Raw genomic sequence first — 16,022 nt, forward strand, 5'->3', positions numbered from 1 at the left:
ATATAGAAGCAAAACTAAATAGTTATTATGCAATACTGGAAATAGTGCAGAATGCCAGAAAATAATTTAGAAAGAGGGACTGTAGTTATAAAACCTATCAGCTGAGAACTTGGGGATGGAGTATTGGGGAAAAGGAAAGAGTAATGGCATGATAGTTCCTTTCCTAACCTGTGTGAGACTACTACATTCAAGAGTCTCCGTCGAGGTTCTCCACGAAAGAGAACCAGAAACTCTTGAGCAGGAGTTGATGCTGCAGTCTTGAGGAAGAATTTCTTGTTCTTTAAAGAAACCTCAGTTTTGCTTTTAAGCCCTTTCAACTGATTGCATGAGGCCCATCTGCATTATCAAGAATATCTCCTTTATTTAAAGTCAACTGATTGTAGATGTTAATAACATCTGTAAAATACCTTCACAGTAACACTGAGATAAGTGCTTGATTGAATAACTAGCTCCTATAGCCTAGTGAAGTTGACATATAAACTAACATATCACAAGTTGTAATATGAATTCCAAAGTAGAATTTAATTTTAAGTCATTGAATATGAAAAAGAGCAATTTTATAAGTTGACTCAAGAGGTAGTAATTTGAATAAATCAATAACTATGAAAAAATTAAAATTATGTAAGTTGCCTTCACAATAGGATTTCTAGGCATGATTTTAAAATTAAATGAATGGGAAAATCTTCCAATTTATACTCTCAAGTTAGTATACTCCTAATACTTAAACTAGCCAAAAATTGGACAAAAAGAGAAAAATTTAGATAAAATATTGACTAAGCTATGCTCAACAGATTACCAGAGTTGTGTGGAAGAATTCTGTGTCTAGACAAGTTTGGAAAAAGCTGGATAGGGTACTGTTCCAGAAATTGACAGTGCAGTTTAGCATATTAAGATTCTTGAGAAGTCTTTTAGTAAGGAAATCTACTTGACATTTTTTAACCCATTATTTTATAGATTTATTTGAATCCCTCTCCCTTTTTAAAACTTATTTTTGTTGTGGAATACCGATTAACAACTCTTGGGATTCATAAAGAGCATTAAAGTGTTTTGGAAACACTTATGAATATTGATGCATAAATTTATAATAAAACTAAAACTAATGGTACTTTTAAAGGATCATCAATCGTGACCAAGGAAAGTTTTTCTGAGGACTATGATGATGGTTTAATAAAAGAGATGCAATAAGTTACGTATTGCCTCATTTGGTTTAATAAGAAAACTAGTACCATAAGCTTTGTAGAACAAGAAAGCGTTTTATATAATTTGACACCCCTCTCCTCCCTGTTTTGAAAAGGAAAGCCTCTTAGAATATTAGGACTATCATTTGAAACAGAATAAAGTCAATATCATAATTTATTGTAATTCCTTGAACTTTGTCCTTATTTGTCTTTACCTGCTACATTTTAAGCTCTTTAAGGATAAGAGAGATGTAATTTTTATATATTTTATCACCCATTCTAATACAGAACCTTGCATTTTTAGATATTCTATAACTATTTGTTAAATGAAAACATTATTTAAAAACATATCCTTAATGTAATTTTTAGATTAAAATGGATGTTTTTTCTACATGTAAAATTTTTTTAAATGTAAAACATACATGATTTTTCAAAACTCTTTGGGAGAGGTCGTTATGTTTGCTTTTTTTGTTTATCTAGCAAGCCTTGAATTCTAAAGATGAATTAAAATTTGGTCTAATGGTGAAAGGGAATTTATAAAGATTCTTGACTAGTAAATCATACATGCTGTTTAAAAAAGAATTTTCCTTGCCAGAAGGATTATCCTTAGTAGGGCAAGATGCTTTTGGAGGACCCCAGTAATGTCAGAAGTTTCATGTAGGAAAAATCAAGGGATTTGGAGACCTAGGGCTGGCTCAGAACTTTACAGGATGTGGTTAGGTTTTGTTCTAAACACAGTTTTTCTGCGGTCTTGAGGGTGGCCTTTTTTGTCCTTGAAACCCTGCCTTGAATTGTGGCTTTATGGAGTTTGAGAAAATTTTGTTCATGTGCTAATTTCTGCCATCTTTCTAGTGCCAGGAAGACGCTGCTGTTACATACGGCTTGTGTATGTGTTTGTGTGTAAATGCCCACAAAATGGGCTGGGCTTAATACTGATATGTAAGAGTCAAGAAACCCGAGTTCTATTTTCCTTATGTTATTTTGGACATTTATTGTTACTTCTTTAAGTTTTCTCATCTGTAACTTGGAAATTCTTTCCTACTCATTCCAGTGTTATGAGAAAATACCTTTGGAAGCTTTTTGAAAAGTAAAAAATTTAATGTGTAATATGTCTATAAAGCGTATGAGTGCTCATTTTATGTAAGAGTATATATAAACATAAAATTTGGAAACTAAAAATTATGGCGTTAGAGAAACATGATCTTTTCATCTTTCTTTTATGTTTTTAGTTAAAAAATAAGCTTGCAATTTTAATTAATATTTAAAAGTCTGCATTAGAGAGAAAATTAATCAGTAATACAGGTGAGTCATAATTTAGAATCAGTATTGATTCTAATTTTGCTAACATTTTGTTACTCATTCTGAAGTAATTTATTCAGATGTATACTGAAATCTGATGCTTTAACTGTATAGCCAGGTAAAATATTAAAGAAGAGATTTGGGTAAGGTTTCTTTTCTTTTTACATCATTTGTTTGAGGAATGGGAAAGCTTTTCCTCATTTGACGAATGGTATAGAAAGGGCATTGAAAAGGCAAGTGGATTTCTTAAGTTTGTATTTTCCGGGGTGGTGGTAGAATCAGGGCTAGAATTCATAAATTTTTTTTGTTGTTAACACATGTTCCCCTTTCAATACAGCATTTTCTTGCTGAAGACTATGACCTTGTAATAATTTTTTATAACTATCATAATCTCTTAGTCAAATGCGTTGTTTTTGCTTATCAAAGCAAAGTGGAAATTCACATGGAATATTTTGTATAACAGCACATATAATGTTTTCTTTCAGAAAATAAGATCACCGTCTTATTAAATCAATTACCTTCATATTTTCATTTTACTGAAAGTGTGAATAGTAATGGATTTATAGGTCACATGCTTTTGAGTGTTTATTTATGATAGAAAAACTGTGAATAAAATACCCCAAGAAATGATGCCCTAAATATACTTTCATAAAATGATTAGCTTTTTTTTAATGTAAAGGAAATGTCTTTATGGGAAAAGTTAAATGGAACAAGTTATTAAACTGAGGTGGTCACCCATTTTACATCGTTTTCCCACTTTAAACACATCATAATTCCCATGCTACTTTGATGAAGTAAATAATTATAAATTGGAATCTTAGAGCACTGCATCATCTTTAAATAGAGCTGAAAACAATAACAGCAAACCCAGAAGTATTAACTTCGTTTTTTGTACAGTCACCCATATACTTTATATGTCACTCTAAGCAATTCACAACATTATCCTTTGTGTTGTTTTTAGATTTCAAATTAATTGACCATTGACTGTTTTTCAATAATTCTCTCTTTTTGTGAAGATTTTTAGTAAGTAATCTTTTCAGAATTAATCATGTATTTTCTATGAGACTTTGGTTTGGGGTGGTAACTAGTCTATTGGACCTCAAAGTCCCTTGTTTGGAGGTGCTCCACTTGAAACAAAATGTCGATAAACTCTGAATTTATATTATTTATTTATTTATAAAATTAGAATACAGTGGACTTTTGAGACTGAAAGGGACTTTGGCGCTCTTGTAATTCTATAGCCTTACTTAGTATCTGAGGTTACTGAGGCTCAGGAATTGGCCGGACATTATAAAGCAAGTTCTTGACAAAGCTGGATTAAGAATTGTATCCTCTAGGTCATATTCAAATGATTTCACCCTACATGTGTGTTTTTGAGAATCTCCTCAATAACACTGGTAAGAGTACTGAAGAATTTAAAAGAAATAAAATTCTAACCATGTAGGGTTGTATGACTCTGAATTCATTCAGTGACATTACGAAAGAAATGTTTGCTTGAAAAATTTCGCCTACATTATGGACTAATCCATAAATTGAATTTGAAATAAATTTTTTTAACAGGGTAAAGCATGTAGGAGGGTAAGTGATTGAATCAAAGTAGAGATCTCATTAAACTTTTGTCAATTAATGACATAATTTCATTTGTAGGATCTTAGGTTTGTTATCTTAATAGAAAAAAAGTGATAAAGTATACAATTTTAAAATGACTTTGACATTAAAAAAGGTTTAATGTATTAAGAAACAAAATCTGGGTAGATGGTCTTCAAGTTTACCTTTGATTGATAGAAATACTAATAAAGAAGTGAAATAATCAAAAGATAGGCAACAGAGAAGTCAATAGGAGGATATCAGAATAGTCAACATCTAAATCTAAAATGTAATGAACATTTTGCACGACTAAATCTCAGAATATTCAGAGAGGTACATAATAGTAATAATGGTCAACTTTTAGTTAGGAAGGTGTTCTTGAACTTAAATTAATAATTGTTTCTTTATTTTGGATGTTTTGTTTCTGTTTAAATCATATAAAATAAAAAGCAGCTCTGTTTTGACCTCTTTCTAAATGGATGAGACTTTTTCATTACTTAGGCTTTGAATTGTGGTAAGAAGTAATGGGTGTGAATAAGTGTATGTGTGTACATGCACGCATGCACATGAATGCGTGTATGTTTGTGCTTGAGTGAGTGATTGATTTCTTGTGTATGCTTGCTCTCCTATTACAGTCCAGGATTATGGTTACGAGTGGGTATTCTTGCTGCCAGGTCTGTGGTTTTGACTTCTATATAGATTACAAGTAATTAAGCATTCTGAAATAAAATGATGCAGGGATTTTAGGATTATTTTTTGGGAATATTACTTCTGTTTTCCAGATTTTAGAAAATGTTACTTTTAAAGATTTTTTCTGTCCCGTGCTAACCATATACTTGTAACTTTCACACACTTTAATGACTCAGTAAAATATGAACAAAGTGATAGTTTTTAAGTTATTCATTGTACCTTAACAAGGCTTATTGTTGAAAAAGAACTGCGCTAGACATAATGGGAGATTGAGAGGAATCTAGCCTTTGTTGTTAAGGACCTTTTCATCTCATGGCGTATCAGTTTGTGCTGTTTGATGAAAAAGAATATAAACTCCATCAAACTAAACATGGTGATTTGTTTGTACTTCCCTTTACCTTTAAATGTTTGAAATGCCCGGATACTGTGTAAAGAAGAAGTTGGACCTTATAGAGCCTGTCCACGACTACTAAGACCATAGGAGATGACAGAGCAAGCATACTAGTTGGCTTGCTACAGCCCTGTGGGTCCTGAATGTGCAGTGTGAGACTCAGTTATCAGAGCAAGACAGTTCATTACTGCCAGGAGCAGAACACCAGGAGCATCAGCCTAGTAGCTCTGCTTGTCTTGTCTATAAGTCCAGCAGAGAGATGTGAAAGGCCTGGATGGTGGCTGTGTTTGCAATGAGTTGGGTCACAGCTGAGAAGCTCAGGGCGAAGGACCTTTTGAATCAAGCAGTAAGCAAGCCTGTTACCCTCACTGGGAGAGCAAGGAGTTGCATGGTAGTCATTCCGTGGTTGCCTTGACCCATTGCCTATGTAACTAGCTACAGACGTGGCTTAAGAAAAGAGGATGATTAGATGTTGCTATTTGGTGCTCTTGGTAAGTTTGGGCACCAAGTATGGGCACTTGCTTGATGCCCATGACTGTCAACCTCTTCCAATAGTTCACTTCTTGCCCTGGTACATTATTGGCTAAACTCAAATTTTCACATAAATATGCCACCCTATTAGCAACTCTAATTAGATGTACTGTCAGAAGCAGAGATCCATTTATTTAGCTATTCAATTTATCTCGTATAGCACTTGATTAGGACTATTATCAACAGGATGAGAACAGTCTACAGTTTTCTTTTCAGCCATGTACCCCAGAATTCTAGACTTAGCCAATTACATAAAGTCCCTGAGGGTACTATTAGGCTTTCTTTCAGGTAGTCACTTAACTGTCTTATGGCATGTGTGGATTATTTCACCAGACCAGTGGTGTTCATTCATACATAACCTATTTAGCCAAGACATAGTTAAAGGCCAGTATGTTATCCATTATGACTTGTGCAATGGGGGAGAACATTCCACATTTAGGAGCAACCTTTGATGGTATGAGCCATGGCAGAATACTTTAGAACCTGTATGCTCACACTAGTTTTTCTGTTCCCCTAGCACGTGGATGGAGATGACAAACAGTTCAGCACGTGGACCATGTGATTGTTTTGCTAGGCTGCAGTGCTGAATCTAGGGGACAAAGTGAATATTAATTGTTACCTCTTCTCCATGTCTCCTGTGCTGTGAACTGTTCCCTCTCCAGGTGCCAGGGTTGTTGTTATCCCTCTAAAGCCACGTAGAGGCTACTTCCTCTACTTCTACTTCTCCCTTCACCCAATATCCTCTACTTGTATCCTAGCCTGTGTCCATGGGACAGGAGTAATGGGAATGGGGCACGGTGGTAAAACTTGGACAGTCCATGATATCCCATATTGCTGATTGTGTAGGACACTGTAGGGGTATTTTAGGGTTCATAAAAAACACCAAAACTGAAACTAGGTGGTAGTACCAACAACAGGTTGGATTCACCTCCCTAGCAGTTATCTAACTGCTATCATAAGTTGAGACCAGTTAGGCTTCCCAGGGGCTAAAGTCAGTGGGAAAAAGTGGTTGGGGATTGTCATGGCAGAATTGTGGATATGTAGAGTCAGGCACCCCATTCCCCACCTACTTTCCTGATTTTCTGTTGCAGGGAACATCCATTTGTAACTGGCTATTTAACTGAGATGTGTGGACCACCGTACTGTGGTCTCTCTCCAACAGTCTTTTACACTCAAATCTTTAAAGGTCCATTGCATTTTCTTGATGATGACAGCAGCCTGAGAGTGACAATGGGCATGAAACTTCATTGAAGGTTGTGTGTATTGGCCCACTGCTGGGTCCCCTTTGCTCTAAGTGGCATGCCAGCATTTGATAGTCAGTGGTTCAGATACCCCAAAACATGGTAGAGCTTGATCTCAGTTGCTATTATGGTGTGGCCAGAATCTGATACTTTCACAAGTATGGCAACTCCATAGCTGAAATAAGTGTTAATGGCCCTTAGACACTAGAAGTGGCCACAAAATGGTGGCAGGGTCCTGATGTAGACTGTTTGTCAGGACAGGGCAGGACCCACCCCTTCAGTTAGGTGTTGTTTTAGTTTGAAAGCTGCTGGAAGTGATATACCAGAAAGAGAATGGCTTTTAAAAAGGGGAATTTATTAAGTTGCAAGTTTACAGTTCTCAGGCCATGCAAATGTCCAAATTAAGGCACCAACAAGAGGTAATCTTTACTCAAGAAAGGCCCATGAAATTTGAGGTTTCTTTTTTAGCTGGGAGGACAAGTGGTGACCTCTGCTAGCTTTCATTCTTGGCTTCTTGTTTCATGAAGCTCCCCTGGGGGCATTTTCTCTCTTCATCTCAAAAGCTCTCTGGCTGCATGGGCTCTGTTGGTTCTGCTGGCTTAGCTTTTCCAAAGTAATCCCCTTTTAAAAGGCTCCAGTAAGTACCCCACCTTGAATGGGTGGAGACAAATCTTCATGGAAACCACCTAATTAAAAGTTACCACTCACAATTAGGTGGGCCACATCTCCATGGAAATAATCAGAAAGGTTCTACTGAGCAATATTGAATGAGGATTATAGGACATGGCTTTTCTGGGGAACATAAAAGCTTCAAACCAGCACAGATGTCCTTACTTACCTTTAGAAAAGCAAGTCAGTTGCTAACAGGTATTATAATCTTTGTAGGCTATTTTTTTTGCCTGTTTGATATACAAATAGAGATTCATTTTGTGAGCCCATTGGGTTATGGTGACAAAATTGCTGTGCAAGTGTGATGATGAGAACCAATAGGAGATATCTTTAAATATAAGATTTATAAAGGTGTCTTACACAACCATGGGAATGGAAGAATCCAAAAAAAGCAGGGTAGGCTGTGAAGCTGGCAGTTCCGATGAAGGGTCTGGGTGAACTTCACGGGAGAGGCTCACTGACTGAAGAAGCAGTAAGCCTCTTTCCTCCTGTAAAAGCCCTCAACTGATTCTTGCATGTCTTAGTTGATTGCAGATATAATCAGCCACAGATGCAGTCACCTGACTGATAATTTAATATACCAGCCTTCCAGTTCATCAACCAGCCATGAAATATCCTTGCAATAATGGTCAGGGCAGTGCTTGCCTCATCAGACAACTGGGCATAATCACTTGGCCCAGTTGACACCAGAAACTAACCGTCAGTGGGTAATCATGCTCCTTTCCTGGGCTTTGCAGGTCTGATCTGCCACATTGTTCCATTCAGTCTTATCTGGGATGAACCCCTTCATATGAGCATTCACATGACTTACATAAATGTTTTGTCAGACTACAGGACACTATAGCTCCATAGAGGTCTGTCTTTAATCTACTGGTCAGTCATCACCCAGGTGTCCCACCAGATAGCTAGACTACTAGTCATAGCCTAAAAGTTGGTGAAACTATAGCTTTGCTGGTCTTTGGGAGTATTGTATGACAAGGCTTATAATTTCAATTCAGTTAAATGGGCTGACCCATCCTTATTGCCGTTGGTCTTTGTTTTAGTTTGTGAGCTGCCAGAATGCAATATACCAGAAATGGAATGTCTTTTATGATAATTTATTAAGTTGCAAGTTTACAATTCTAAGGCAATGAAAATGTCCAAATTAAGGCATCCAGAAAAAAATACCTTAATTCAAAGAAAGTGCCTATGAAGTTCAGGGTTTCTCTCTTAGCTGGGAGGACACATGACCATGACTGCTAGCTTTCTTTCCTCATTTCATAAGGTTTCCCTGGGGATGTTTTCCTTCTGCATTTCCAAAGATTTCTGGCTGTGTGGTCTCTGTTGGCTCTGAGCTGTTTCCAAAATCATTCCCTCTTGAAGAGTTCTGTAAGTGACCCCACCTTGAATGGGTAGTTATACATCTCCATGGAAACCATCTAATCAGAAGTTACCACCCACAGTTGGATGGCTCACATCTCCATGGAAACAATAAAAAAGATCCCACCAGAAATATTGAATTAGAATTAAAGGACATGGCCTTTCTGGGGTACATAATAGCTTTAAACTGGCACACTCTTCTAGAGTTGTTATTATGGCTGGATGGTTACTGCAGCCCAGTGGACACCAGCAGCTTTATGTTTGTCTGAGCTGTCGATAAACACGCCAAAGGATCCTTAGGAACTTCCTGGAGGAGGGCCCCTAGGAAGACAAAGGAAGAGTCTGTGAGGAACCAAGGGGAGTATTCAAACTCATAAGGTATGGCAGCAACTAAGGAGTATACACATGTGGGTATAGACTTGCTTGTTTGTTCAATATATAATTTTCACTTAATAAGAGAACACTGTTGTGCCTTTTTGACTGTTATTAGCATCTAAGTGATCCAACCCAAGATGGGAATATCTGGGTGCAGTGTTACCTGAAGGTCCTCTATAAGGCATTGGTCTCCCATGTGCCCCTTAGCAGGCCAGTTGTTTTTCAGATGTAGTGTAGCTGATAGCTACTTTAGAAGGTGGTATGTCCAGAACCCAAGGGATGGCTCCGGACAGAGGCTGCTTTTCTTTGCCATCCAGCATGGTTATTAGGTACAGAAACCTGTAGTTAAAAATGGTCCTTTAGGTTTCAGGCCCTAAGGGTAGGGCTGCTGTGACACTCCCTTCACCTCTGCCTTGAGCCCTGCCTGCTGATCAGGTTCATCAGATTTTCTGGTCAGGTTGTACATAGGGCTCAACTAAATGTTTAGGTGAGGCACATGTTTCCCCTAATACCCAAACGGCTCAGTTAAGCACCAGGCTTCCTTTTTGGTCACTGGGGGCTATAAAATGAACTTTGCTTTACTGTCTCAGAGTTATATCTTTGAGCTTCAGCCCACATTGTCCCCAAGAATTTGACTTGCCAGGCTAGTTTCTGTGTCTTACCAACATTAATGAACCATCCCTGGGCTCTCATGTGAATGTCTGCTATCAAGCCATTATCACCTGTTCTTTATTGGAGGCTATCAACGGGCACGATTTCATCAGTGTAGTAGAACCAAGTCATTCCTGAAAGGAGAGCGTTTTATTCTATATCTCTGCACTGGTGCAGGTAGCAAGAGAATTCAAGTACCCTGTAGCAGTGCAGTCACATGCTTTGAAGCTCCAGCCAGGTGAAGGTAAACCGATCTTGATCTTCTCTTCTAAAGGGATTGAGACAGAGGCATTAGCAGTATACGTGATGGCATAGAGGTATTGTCAGTTTCTGCAGGTAATTTAGTTATAGTCACAGTCTCTAGAACAGCCCCCATTGTCCTACAGGGGGCAACAACTGAATTCAGTTGGTGAGAATCTACTGTAAACTTCTGGTTCCCAGTAGCCCTTTTCTTTTTCATTGGCTATCCAGGGCAATTCTGTTGAGACAATCATCTTTCAATACTCTTGTTGCCTTGAAGTCCTTAATCAAGGTTATGATTTCTTTTTCTTTTAGAATTCTATATTGTTTATGGGAGAAAACTTTATAGCTGATGGCCTGTTATGCACTTGCTTTGCTATCTCTTCTCTAAAAGGACATCTTCCAGATTGAGAAAATGTACCTTAGACTTTATAAGCATTTGCAGTACAAATATGTCAAATAACATTACCAAGTATACATTCAGCAATGGGAACAGCAGTAGCAGTGCACAGCAGGGGTCCAGATGTCCTCATCTGGTTAGTTACTTACATGCCCCCTTTCATTGTTTTGATATACAGCCAATTGAATGAGTGGTCTTCCCTCCTCAAGAAAAACTGATAAGATAGGCACTTGAGCATTGGTATATAAAAGAGCCATAAAAATTTGTCTATTGGCCAGTTGTTCCTTTCTTCCTGGAGGTCCTCCCTGGGGGTGAAAGACCTTGTCCGCATCCTTGGTTCCCCTTCTCTTTAAAAAGATGGCAAATCAATACAAGGACACAGGGTCAGTCTTTGGAGGTACTGAATGTGTAATTTGTTCTAAGGTAGCCACTTGGCTTCTTACTACTTACACAGTAGAAGGGGGTTGATTTCCATGGCGGAGTCTGGTTCTCACTTTTGACGTCAATCAGACAGGGCTGCCTGCTTTGGGGCTCTCCTAATTCAATATCTGGACCAGTTTTTTTTTGGTGTCAACTTAATGTTATCTTTGTGAATCCCTGTTTTAATAGCCATATTCACATTGCCTTTGGCTGGGTCCTTTTGAAGGTAGTTCCAAAAAGTCATTGACTGTGTTGGCACTTCTGTTTGCTGCACTATGTTTTAGGAAAGACTCTAACTTCATCTAGGATGGCAAAGGGTAACAAGATTCCAAAGGAGATGTCTAAGTTAGCAAACAGGTTGATCTGCACAACATCAGAGGTGATGAAAGTAGATAATGAAATTTAGGGATCAGAGCAAGATGGTTTATTACAGGATAGCACGCAGCAGGCTCATCAGCATAGTAACATCACTTCTACCCACAAGTCCCGTGGAGTGATATGATGGGCCCAGATGGTGATTTTGTTTACTGTATATTGTGTGATAGCTAAGGAACCCAGGGTTAAGGGCCCAGCACCATTTGTAGCAAGTAGCAGCCAAGCTACTTGGTACCATTGCAGCTAGCTCTAGAAAGGGCTCAGGGTCAGCAGGCCGTTAGACCTTGTAGTGTAGTGCACTTGGTGGGGCCCTGCAGGGACACTTGGGGCCCATGGCACACTTGCTCTCCTGACATTATTTTTAATGTAAAACATCTCAAACATTAAGAGAATAGACATTTTTTTCAGATAACATAAATGCATTACATTTGTGTTCTACTTTCAGCATTAATAAAATACTTTTGTATTTTATGTCACTGAGTCATCCTGACTACCCTGTGAAGTAGGTCAGGAAAGTGTTGTCATCTCTCTTTTGCAAAAACAAAAGAAAATAAACAGAAAAGTCCACAACAGAGCAAAACAAAACTGCTGGTCAGAGAGGTGAAATAGCATGTAGCAGGTTATATGAGTAAGTGGTGGAACCAGATTTTGGATCCAGGTCTGTTGACTCCCTGTGTTTTCTTTTTACTGCCCTGAAATAAGTATGCTTATATGAATAGAAAATGATTTGTAGTTATGAATAATATTTGCATGCAAGTGTGTATTTCAGTAAAGTATTTCTTTCAGTATCCTAAATTAACAGTTTGTTTAGGAAATATGCCAGTTTTAAAATTTTTTCTGATCATATGCCACTTACTGCATTTTTTTAGTATGTAATGTCTGAAATAAGATTTTACTGTTTTTAAATGTTGCATAGGAAAAGAAAATGGCAAAGGATTTCAGTTGGAGTAGACATTTAAAAATTTTGTTGTGTTTACTTAATTTTGATATAATAAAATCTCTGGTTGTATGGACCAACTTATGTTATGATTTGATGTATATTTAAAGCATAATTGAAAGAAAAAAATAGATGTATCTTTAAAGTTAAAAAAGAACTAAGGATTCATTCCAACTGGGTAGACTGAACAGTAGTAGAATATTACTGAGTAGAATATCATAGTAGTCAGGCCAGTGTTAGCTCAGAGTTTCCATTATTAATCTTTCTTTTGATATTTATAACTTTAGGTTGAAAATTCTTTCTGGAGCACAATTTCTGTACAAATTTCAGCCTGGAAACAACTATCTCATGACCCACTTACATGCCTCTTTAAACATTCAGATTATTTTAAAGGCTTTTATGATGAAGATAAACTTTATGCTTCAAAATATGTTTTTAAAATATTTGATTTTTTGGGACCAACAGCTTAAAATTACTTTATTCATTCCTCCTGGGTCTGCATAATTTTTAGTCTTATACTTGGAGTAATAATTACACTGAGGATAAACTTTTTAAATGATAGACTATAGCTACTATAATGTTAAATAGCATTTACTGCATCTCAAGAAGTTGTTAGATTTGAATAAAGAATTTATGTACAAAGTGATTTAAGAATTAAACCTATCTTTAGGTTTCAGTGATTTAAGAGAGAGAGAGAGAGAAGGCATCAATATTTTGTGGTTACTTAATTAATTTGTGTTGCTATATAGTAAATGTTAATTTAAAAATACAACACTATGAATCACAATTCTTTCCTAAACTTAGTCATTACATTTTTAAAAGTGTTAGTATTTTACTTGAAGCTATTCATGAAACAAATGAAAATGTTTTAACAAAAATATTATTTCAGCATTTTTCCTGTTCCCAAAAATGTATAAAAAAATACCCAATGATTTTTTTCCCTAACATTAGCAGAGTTGCCAACAAAATCCACTGTGGAAACCTGTCATGTAGTCCGTTTTAATGCAGTCATCTGGGAACATGTTGCCAGTTTTCAGTCATTTGCAACAAACATAACTGACTCTAGAGACTCTTTTAAATTTCAATATGACTCCATCTTCCTAAGTCTATACCCCTGATATTTTCTTGTAAAATTGATCAATCACCCCAAATTGGCAGTGTGGTGAAATTTTTTATGCCAGTATTTTTTTTTAATGATTTTAGATGACTAAGCATCAACAAAATGAATATGTATTAAGAATATGCCATTTTATGAGATATTAGAATAAAAACAGGTCTACTATATAAAATTAAATGGAGTTCATGAGATATTATAGAGAGGATGATCTTGTGCTTTAGAGAGGTATGAAGGTTTGAGTCTGTTGTGTACCCCAGAAAAGCCATGCCCTTTATTCCTTATTCAACATTGGTGGGTTAGAGTTTTTGATTATCCATGGAGATGTGACCTACCCAGTTGTGGGTGGTAACTTTTGATTAGATGGTTTCCATGGATATGTCTCCACCCATTCAAGGTGGGGTTGCTCACTGGAGCCCTTTAAGATGGAACAAATATTTTGGAAAAAGGTTGAGATCCCATGCAGCTAGAGATCTTTGGAGATGAAGAAGGAAAATGCTTCAGGCGGGGGGCAGGGGGAGCTTCATAAAACAAAAAATCTGGAGAGAAAGCTAGCAGATGTCGCTGTGTTCTCCATGTGCCTTTCCAGTTGAGAAACCCTGAATGTCATCAGCCTTCTTGAACCAAGGTATCTTTCCCAGGATGCCTTAGATTAGTCATTTTTATTGACTTGCTTTAATTTGGACATTTCACAGCCTTAGAACATGTAAACTTGCGCTTTAAAAGCCATTACATTTCTGGTGTATCACATTCTGGCAGCTTGCAAACTAGAACAAGAGGTGTGCTCTCTAAGGATCCTTTTAACTGAGTCTATTAATCTGTGACTCATTATGGTTCCCTATCAATTTTTGTCCTTTTATTGTAATCAAGTAATTTTTATCAGAATTATAAATTTAGAAATTTAGTATTTTTTTCCTAGAAATATTTTTTTATACTTTGTTCCCACCATTTACTAGGTTGACCCAAGGAGAGAAGGCTGATTATTTTTGTTTTATTTCATCAAATGGAATTCATTAGAATTTTCGATTTGTAAGTCAATAGAAGAATTTTGCTGTATTTTCCAATTAGATAAATAGTAAAAAGGTGGTCATAGATTTTATTATAGTCTTTAATCTGATGCCTTTGTTGTTATTTTCTTTGATGTATACTTCATGGAATCATTTTTATACTTTCAAAGTGTTTTAAGATAATATATAGTAACAAATTTCAGCATTAACTTTACAAACCACTTTTATTCTACCTTGGTGGATTAGAAACCACCAAACTGCAAAATCAACACAAAAGTGGTCCCAGGTTACGCTGTTATTATCCCTGGGGAGCTTGTCAGAGAAGTGAACTGTTTTTTGCAACAAGTAGCAATTACAGACAATGCTGCACAGTACATCTGTTGTGTACCAATGTGAGGTTCTTTGGAGTATGTAACTAGGAAGGGAATTGCTGGGCGGAATGCCCTCCAAATATTCCTGGTGGCAGTATATGAGAGTTCCAGTTGCTCCACATCTTGGTTTTATTTTGCCAAAATTAAAAGTTTTTGGCTTCTTTAATGGATTTGAAGTGGTACCCAATTGTTAGTTAAATTTGCATATCCCTGATTTGTACTGAGTTTGAATATTTTTTCCAATTCACTTCTGTAAATAATCTGTCCATGTCCTTTGTGCCCACCCCATTCCCATTTTTATTCATTTAGGTTGTTTATCTTTTGCTTATTGAGTTTTTCACAAATCCTAGATACATATTCTGAGTTGGTTATATGCATTATCAGCATTTTTTTCCCCCTGATCTGTGACTTCTCTTTGGACATATAAAATTCTCTCTCTTTATGAATAGACATTTCCAATTTTAATATAATTGAATGTATCAGGCTTTTCTCTTATGGTTTGTACATTTGGTTCTGAAGTTTATTTCTGTCTATTCTGAGGAAATGAAAATAATTATCTATTTTCTTCAAAAAGTTTTAAACTTTTACTTTTCACATTTAGGTCTTTAATCCACCTAAATGTGGATTGAAGTATGAGTTTAGTGTACTTTAATATAGTTTGAATTGGCAATCTGTTATTTTATTTTTTTAAATAATTGATGACCAGTTGTCTTGTTTCATTCAGTGAATAGTCCATACTTAACCCACTTATCTGTATTGCCTATTCTATCACATATAAAGTTTTCATGCATGCATAGTGTTTTAGTTTGTAAGCTGCTGGGATGCAGTATGCCAGAATTGGAATTGCTTTAAAAAGGGAATTTAATAAGTTACAAGTTTACAGTTCTAAGCCTATAAAAATGTCCAAACTAAGGCATCCATGGAAAGATACCTTAATTCAAGAAAAGCCGATAGATCTGGAAAATCTCTGTCAGCTGGGAAATCTGCTAGTTGCTTTTCTCCTGGGCTCTGTTTCTTTCATCCTCTGTTCCTGTGGGTGTTCCTCATTTTGCTTCTCTGGAGCTGGCTTTAATCTCTTGGCTTCCGTTGGCTGTCTCCAGGTTCTGGCTTGCTTGACATCTCATGGCATTGTCTGCTGGATTCCAAGCATCTACAAACATCTGTGTCTCTGTTCTCCAAATGTCGGC

General features: G+C 36.6%; 1 protein-coding gene across 6 annotated transcripts in view; it reads left to right on the forward strand.

The window, feature by feature from the left end:
* The window catches only part of NEK7 (NIMA related kinase 7), a 149,387-nt gene that overhangs the window by 19,242 nt on the left and 114,123 nt on the right, over positions 1-16,022 (forward strand). Inside the window, exon 1 of one of the 6 annotated variants that reach the window (XM_077157326.1) lies at positions 2,479-9,323. The exons of 4 other annotated variants lie outside the window; for them this stretch is intronic. The gene's annotated coding sequence lies outside the window, so the exon portion shown is untranslated. Of the gene's footprint in view, positions 1-2,478; positions 9,324-16,022 lie in introns of those variants that run through there. One more of the 6 variants, XM_077157330.1, reaches the window with a different exon arrangement.

Source organism: Tamandua tetradactyla, chromosome 4 (assembly GCF_023851605.1).
Source record: "Tamandua tetradactyla isolate mTamTet1 chromosome 4, mTamTet1.pri, whole genome shotgun sequence".
Taxonomy (NCBI): Eukaryota; Metazoa; Chordata; class Mammalia; order Pilosa; family Myrmecophagidae; genus Tamandua; species Tamandua tetradactyla.